This window comes from Cynoglossus semilaevis, chromosome 6, assembly GCF_000523025.1.
Source record: "Cynoglossus semilaevis isolate Cse_v1.0 chromosome 6, Cse_v1.0, whole genome shotgun sequence".
Lineage (NCBI taxonomy): Eukaryota > Metazoa > Chordata > Actinopteri > Pleuronectiformes > Cynoglossidae > Cynoglossus > Cynoglossus semilaevis.
In genome coordinates this window covers 7,263,498-7,271,860 of record NC_024312.1, presented here as the reverse complement: position 1 = coordinate 7,271,860, position 8,363 = coordinate 7,263,498, and the positions used below count along the sequence as shown (strand labels likewise).

Sequence of the window (8,363 nt, the reverse complement as noted above, 5' to 3'; positions counted from 1 at the left end):
AGACTACAGCCATGCAGGCCAATTAAAGCAGCTGACGCAGTGCGGGGTCCACTGACAGCTGAGGATGCACCATTAGCAAAGCATGGGGAATCTCACAGGAAACCCCCCCACTCCCCCCCACCCCCCTTCATCCTCACACTCACTCCAGCAGGTCTAAGATCAGCTCGGCTCTGCTTGAATGAATGTATAAGTGTAGAAAAGATCCAGAGGAAGCTGACGAGGAAGAGAGGAGGAGCGACCGAGGAGAAGAAGAAAACAAACAGAGAAGAAGAGACAGATTTGGTAAATAATTAGCGTGGGTGCAGTGAGTTTCAGACGGCAACATGCCAACACTGACGTCCAAACTGCCTGATATAGAAATGTTCTTGGAGACAGAGGCACACTCATTGTTCGAGACACTGACTGCAGCTTCATGAAGTCTGCCGATAAAAAAAGAAAAGAAAACAGAGGCGAGGTCTCTAAAAGGTAACAAAGATTCTGTTATTTCCCCTGACCTGAGATCTGACCTCAGCCACAACAGGGAGCACATTAAAAAACTGAGTTGAACCAAAAGTGTTGAACGACAATAAAAATGACCTGGCATTAAATAACAGCAGGGCTTCTGTAGGCTGGGGAGAGTGAACAACCGGTAAAAAGACAACCTAATATACATTTCTTCAGGATTATATAATTAGTTTTACAGTGTGGTCAATAAATATAAACCTGTATATTTACTTTACTGCAGCAAAAGAAAAAAAAAGTAAATATATACTGTATATAGACTTAATTTACCACTGTATATATGTATTTATACTTATTTAATATCCCCAATATCGTCATCAACTTTCTACAGAATTTACAACAATACAATTGATGCATGAATTTATATTGCATACAATATAAAATAAATAAATTTAATGTCCTTATTCCTGCCACAAGAGGCAGCCGTGATAACTGCTACACTATCAACAATTTCTCCCCGGAGGATCAATACGGTATTTCAGATTCTGGTTCTGACAGGACTAAAGCCGTCAACAACGACGTTTTTATTTCCATGTCATTACATCTGTCAGTGGTTTTTATCGCAGTGTGACTTGGGTCTGACTCACAGCTCAATAACCCACGGCGGGGGAAACATCCGACGCCTCGTCTTCATGACCACCTGGTCTCAGCTGCCCCACATCCTCTGGATTTATTACAACCCGTGACAGTCCACGTAAGGCGGACACACACTCCAGCCAGTTCATCACTGCACACACACTTCGTCTAGTGGCATGTGCATAATGTGAATCGACGGAGCCTGTGAAGTTTGTGTGATTTCATTTTCCACAACAGTAACGAGGCCGCGAAAGAGAAGTCAGTCCCAGCGATGAGCCAGAGGCTTTCAGTGACTAGACAGAAAAGAGCCGCTATAAAAAGTCTACGTTCATTTTGGATTTTGTAAAAAAAAGGCTGACGTCGGACTTATGTTCATAAACGGGAAAATATAATTTAAAAAAAAGTTCTTTAACGTCCGGAGAGAAGTGCAAGAGCTTGTATACCAACTCTAGGATTACCAAAGTATATGCGCCAGCCAGTAGGGGTTGCACAAGATAAAAAATGTGTTTCAAATGGGATTTTTCCACATAATAAAGACATGCAAATAAACATTTCTTTTGTAAAATTTAAAATAAAAAGCTGACATTTTAATTAGGGTGGATGTCCAATATTATCGGCCCAGTATTAGAATTTTATGTAATATCTGAGAGAATCGTTATCGTTTTTTTCTCCGAAAATCCAACAAGCCAATGCCTGGGTTTGGCCAAATGATGTCTGCCCTAAAAATAGTTTTGGGGATAAACGACTGTATATTAAAGCGAAGGTCACTAGATGGCAGTATTGCAGCTCATTTAATTAATCTCATACGCATACGGTGGTTTGTGCAGATGAATAAATATTACGAGGCCTATATCAGTATCGGCTGATATTGGAATCGTAAATTAAGTGTTCGGACAATATTGGAATATCGGCAGAAATTGGCAAAAAGTTAATATCAGACATCACTAATTTTAATTAATAAATGAGTTATATGAGTGCTCTGTCCTTCGACCTTGTTTTTCAATCCTGCCACAGCTGATTTATATCAACTCTGCTCTTAATCTTTCCCAATGACTGATAATGAAATGCACTGCAGTTTTCTCCGGAGTACTACACAGTCACTGTGATATCTCTCTCATTGCCTTTCTCTCTCACTCTGTCACAGCAACATGCTTCCCACGTCACCTACACCTAGATTTCCTGATCGACAACTCATTTGGTGCAAGGTTAAGTGAAAGTATCCATGCCAACGCTGGCTTCTAAATGTCAGCGCTGCTGCCACGGAGTCCAGAAGAATCTGCAGCCAATTAGCTCAATCACTCAGGGTTAAAAATAAACCTACAGCTCACACTGCGTTGGCAGAGATAGCTCAACTGTGATAAAATACTGATCACTAGGTTCATACTTCTCAACAAGAAAGACAACCATTTTTCTGCAAAGCTGTTTTTTTTATGAAGCTGCAAGTCATTCAGATTAATTAAATCAGACTGGAAAAAAATAATCAACAAAAGTGTGTCTTTAATTGAATCTGCAGTCTCAAAACAATTAAACAGTTTTTATGAATTAATATTGATCGTGTCCATAATGTTAGCCATTAATTCTCTCCGTTTCTATTTGCCAGAAGTGAAGAGAAGGTCACTGTTCAGTTTGCTCTGGGCTCACACAATCAAACAGTCCGAGCGGATAACACAAGAGGACACCCAGAGTGGATGGATCTGTACAAACATGACTCATAACTATTGAATCGGAAACAGGAGGTTTGGATTGGACGGAAAACTGCAGGTTAAAAAATGTTTGTTACTGGTATCTACTTCCTGCATCATCTGGTTTTTGGCACTGACACAACTAGTTTATTGCCAATATTAATAATAATAATAATATAATAATTCAACATAATGCATAGTTTTTACTTTAAACATGGGCAAATATATATATAAAAATAATTATTTTCAATTAAACCACAATTTTGCCCTGCAGTACCTCCTGGAACCCTCAGGGCTTCCAAACCCCCATTGTAGACATTAGCAATATTGCCAGAAAAATGTGATGAAACAAGGAATAAAAATGAATTTTATGATAAAAACTTTGATGTGAGTTTCTAGTTTTAGAAAATGATTATTTTTACTGTACATATTAAAGTCGACCAAACTGAAGAAACGGTAGGTCAACAACAACAACAACAACAACAACAACAACAAAACCCAAGGGTACGAATAATTCCCAATTACAAAAAGTTGAACATTCTGAAAGTTGCTACCTCAGACCTTTGGGCTTTGTTTCCAGATTAATAAAATTAGGCCACGGATGTTTCCAGTCCACAGACATCAGAAACATTAATGTGAACCACTGGTCTAAAATCCAAATGTCCAAATGTGCCAGGACTTAATGTAACTCCAGAGCTGAGGACACAAATGAAACAAGCATGAAGTCTTTCTCTAATGGAAATGAAACTCAAAGTACACAGACAAGGTACACCGATTCAAAGAACCCAGACTTGGCAAAGAGGGAACTGTGAGAGAGGAATATAAACAGGTGGCAGGTCACAGGTGAATTACATCAGGTTGTCACAGAGGAGGGGAAAAAAAACTCAGGAGAACAGGTGCATGTGATGAGGCTTTGTGGAGGGTGGGGTGGGGGGGTGGGGTTGTCGTTTGAGTCGACCAAACTGAAGAAACGGTAGGTTGTCGTTGTCTGAAGTGGTGACTCTAGAGTCTAGACTCTAGATCAGGGTTGTGAAACTCCTGGGCCAGGGGCCACTTCCAGCCCACCATTCCCCTAGATTTGGTCCATGACTAGATGTGAATAATAATTTAATTTTGACCTTGTGGTCGATGCTTTAGTTGGTCAATTAAGGAAGTGAATTTGTACTAGCTGTTAACAGTGTACTATTTTACAGTATTTTTAGTACTTTTTAAGACTTGAACACTGATTTGAGTTCAGCTCATCTGAGTTTGAGACTCCTGCCCTGGTCAGTCATGACAATTATCACCATCAAATATATGATTTGATTGACAGCCCGTGTTTCCACACATTTGGCAGGTATTTTTTCTTACATTTTCTCAAAGTACTTGCATTACAGCACGGCTGAAACCCCTCAACAACATTACTGGAACTCCAGCTGTACTAAAGTACTAGCTTCTGGCTGCCAGTACTTCATCAACTACACTCGTCTTTCTGTGATTCAGCCTCTGACCTTGACGCCTCCTGATGCTGCATCTTAAAAGTTAAATCAAGTGTAATCATCGCACTCCGCTCCACTAACTCATTACACGAGCCGCCTCCTCCGTCAGATTAACAACCTCACAGGCTATTACGGGACAGCGAACGCATCACGGCGCTGCACAATTGTCCATCAGACCTAACTGCTGGTTTTCAGAAGCAGCTCCAAATGAAAAGGTGTTTCTGGAAGAGTGGAAAAGAGTAGCGACTTGAAGCCGAGCCACAGTTTTATTGATCAGCTATTGAGTAACTGCAGTGAGGAGGAGCGGAGATGTTTGGACTGTTTTAATCTTTCACTCCACCTCCTTGTTTCTCTCCAGGTTCAAATACATTTCACAGTCCGTGAAGGGGAGTGAACTTTTTTTTTTGTTTTCGTTGTGAGACTCATAAACTTAAACTTAAAAACTTTCTTAAAAAAAATCTTTATTAGTCATTGTGACACAGCACAGCACAGCACACCATGCACAACGAAATTTGCCCTCTGCATTTAACCCATCACCAAAGTGAACAGTGGGCAGCCGTGGTCAGCGCCCGGAGAGCAGTGCTTGAGGACGATGCCATGCTCAGTGCATCTCAGTGGCAACCTGGCAGTTGGTGGATTCAAACCTGGGGCCTTCCGGACCGAACTCCGCCTCCTTCACTACTAGGCCACCACTGCCCCACTCGTTCTATATTTTTTATTCCTGGTTATTACTCACACTTGGAGCCATTCATTTCTGAAAATGAACTCCAACAGATGACTTGGCAGTTCTTTGTGAATATGCAAAACATGCAAAACTGCCCTCAGAGCACTTGAGAACGACTCGCACTGAGACCAACTGGGGAGGTGATCTTCATACAGTTTAATAAAGCGAAGCAGTGTTGTTCAGCTAATTGCCTCAGCTCTACACACGGCCTGCTCTGAAATACTTGAATTACTCATTCCACTCGTTACTTGAATGACTTCAATTTGCACCAGTACTGCCAAAAATTATCTGGACTGTACATCATATTCATCTTCCATTTTTACACACATATTTATACAGTACTTGTGTAGTGAAGTATTTATTGACACCCTGTGTGCATTAAGTGCCAATGGGGACAGAAAAGTGCGTGATTTGACTCGAATTGCAGGTTATCATAAGTCTTGGGATTGTTAGCTTAGCATATATAGTCATTTGAAAATGTCTGTGATGTGTGATGAGGGAATCAGTTCCTGTTCCTGTTCCTGTGCCGGCAGTGCAGCACTCACAGCCAGTACAGAAACCTCTGCACTCCTCATGCTACAATATGTTCAAAGTAATTTAAGGAATAAGTCAGAGACACTAATTGAGTCATGCAGTAATGCAGTGCTCACTTCTCTGATAGGACAGATGGGATTTAATCAGCTAACAACACTGGCCTTCCAGCTGGCACCGCACTGAATGGATATTACAGTACCGTTTTTGGATGAAACTGTCAGTGGCTGCTGAAAATCCACACCACGGAGATGGAACACTAATATGCTGTCGCTGCAAAAAGTCACTTACCGTAGATACGTACAATGCATTTATTCTGCTATTGCTTTTACCTCACACATACCCAAACGAAGAGCATGAGTAGAAACAGACCTCAATCTATCAGACGTTTTTGATTTGATTTCAAACATGCTTTAACATAAGACTTTCAAATGCAGAAAATAATTTGCCCATTAGCTCCACCTAGGCTTCGCAAGCATTCATATGTGATTGAGTCCAAGACAACGAGAAAAAAAAAATTCCATAAACAAATGGCGACAAAGGCCAGTCAAATGTTAGTTTAACGTTGCAACAACATGAAAGACTGAAACTGATCTTAATGATATTTAAATACTCACTTTGGGTGAACAATTGCAGCACAGGAAATGTTAGGATGGAATTTAATTAGAAAACTCACACCTAATGACAACACCTAAATATTTCTTACTACTTTTTAGGTGTTTTCACAAGCTACTGTATATAGAGAGCCCGCTGTGAATCCAGGAATCTGCTTCAGCTACATTTACAGAAAACATCTCTGACTCTGTGCTCTACAGTCGACTCTGGAAACATTTTCTGTGATGCATCAAAGAGAAAGAGTCCTGATGTACCAAGGATTCAGAAAATGGCAGCAGGGTCTCAGATTTCCTAATGCAATAACGCTATCCTCAGACGGATTTGCAGGAGGTGGCGTGATATGAGTTGAAAAATGTGTGTTTGCATATGTGTGTGTGTGTGAGAGAGAGAGAGAGAGAGAGGGCTGGAGGGGGGGGGAGGTCCGTGCCTTGACAGAGTGAGGAAGAGAGTAGGTGTTAAACGAATGGCTGAGATGATTGTAAGTGCTGGAGGAGGAATTGAATCCTGAGCAGGCCATATATTAGCCTGGTGAAGAGACGAGGAACCCTGCAACACACACACACACACACACACACGAAGCTGCCAGACAGAATCAGAATCTGATAGCATGTTATCAAAACTGAAGCCAGCGTAAATTGTCTTGTGTCTCTTTAACACACGGGCTTTTTCTTCTTCTTCTTCTTCTTCTCTTCTTTTACTAAGTGTTCAACGACTTCAAACTGCCAACTGTGAGCCACAGTAAACTGACAGACATCTCTCTGGATCCTTCTGTGGTCACTACCAGTAGAGATCGCTCAGAATCACTAACTGATCTACGGAAACTCATGCAAACAGACGTTTGAAACACGGTCAAAAGTTTTGGTCTGACTTTGGTCTGTGCGGAAAGTGAACTTCATACCAGTAAATCATGGCGTTGAACAATCTGCTATTGGACGAGGTGTTTTTGATGAGGTATAGAATTAATCGGAGGGTAAGTCAAAAAGTTTTATGAGGTGTCTAATTTTAACATATCAAAATATGGTTACTTTAATAAAAACCTGCATCAATTCCAAAGCCCTGCAACAGGTTTTAATCTACATTAAGGTCCATTTTATTTATTTTTTTATTTGACCTCAAATCGATTCAAACCAATGATAGTGCCTGCTGTGATAATAGCACCACCCGAAGGGGAGGTTGGAAAGCTACATGCTTTGAGTTTACAAGCACAGAACACCAACATCTGTTCGACTACTGCCTTCTGAACTTTTTTTTTTTTCAAATCAAACCCCTTGAGTTTGAGAAGCTCCTAAAACCATACAGATTTATTCATGAACTCATGTTCCCGCCGTGTGTCCAGGTCACAGTGTTAGCGCTGGACTTGACCAGAGTGAGGCTGGACTGGCACTGACCCAGTTCTAACCCCGGTGTCACACTGAGAACTGCGAACCCCAGCGACGGGAATTAAACATTTTGGGATGTGAATAAACAGTGAGTTCCATTCACGAGCACAGCCGGAGTCTCACACGCTTTAAATTAATCCTAGTGTCAACAAAGAGGCAGAAAAGGATGAGAGGAGGGAGCGAGGGGGGAGGGAGGGGGGAGAGAGGGCATACACATGTATCCGCCAAGTCTTGCCATGATGCATGTTAGTAATCGGAAGCGTGCAGGAGTCCGGCGGCTGTGGCAGGTGTTCGATGCTGGAGCCAAATAGCCTGAGTGAGGGAGTGAGGGGGTGAGCAAGTGAGGGAGTGAGGGAGTGAGTGAGGAAGCACTGCATTCTTACCCGGAGTTTTCTTTTGGTGCAGTAGGGAGCAAGAAGGACGGAGGTGGAGGAGAAGGAGGAGGTAGAGCAACTCCACCACTCTCCCTTCTTTAGACGCCTCTCTCCATCCAATGACAGCGGCGCTGCTCCAGTCTGTATCCCGGGAGAGGAGAAAGGAGGTGAAGGAGGAGAAGGTAAAGGAGGAGAGGGGGGAGAAGAAAAAGCCTTCACACTGCTCCGGTTTCAGCGCATCCAGGCGGTTCAGAGGGAGGATTGAAGATAAGGAGTGAAGAAAGAAGAGGAGGAGGTGAAGGAGGAGGAGGAGGAGGAGCGAGCTCTGTTTCTCCTGCTGCTGCTGCTGCTCTGTGCTGGAGTGTGCAAAGATGCTGTGAGAGGCATTTCTGTGTGAGTCCACGACCAGCCGCGACCGAGCGACTGCAGAAACAAAGTCCCACCCCTGCAGCGCAACTTCCCGGGCCGTTCAATAACACGACCACCTCCTCCTCCTCCTCCTC

The 8,363-nt window shown here is 42.4% G+C and overlaps 1 protein-coding gene across 1 annotated transcript in view; it reads right to left on the bottom strand.

Moving 5' to 3' along the window:
- The window catches only part of syt12 (synaptotagmin XII), an 18,396-nt gene extending 10,039 nt beyond the window's left edge, over positions 1-8,357 (bottom strand). Inside the window, 1 exon segment of the mRNA XM_008311689.2 lies at positions 7,870-8,357. The gene's annotated coding sequence lies outside the window, so the exon portion shown is untranslated.
- Positions 8,358-8,363: the final 6 nt, after the last annotated feature.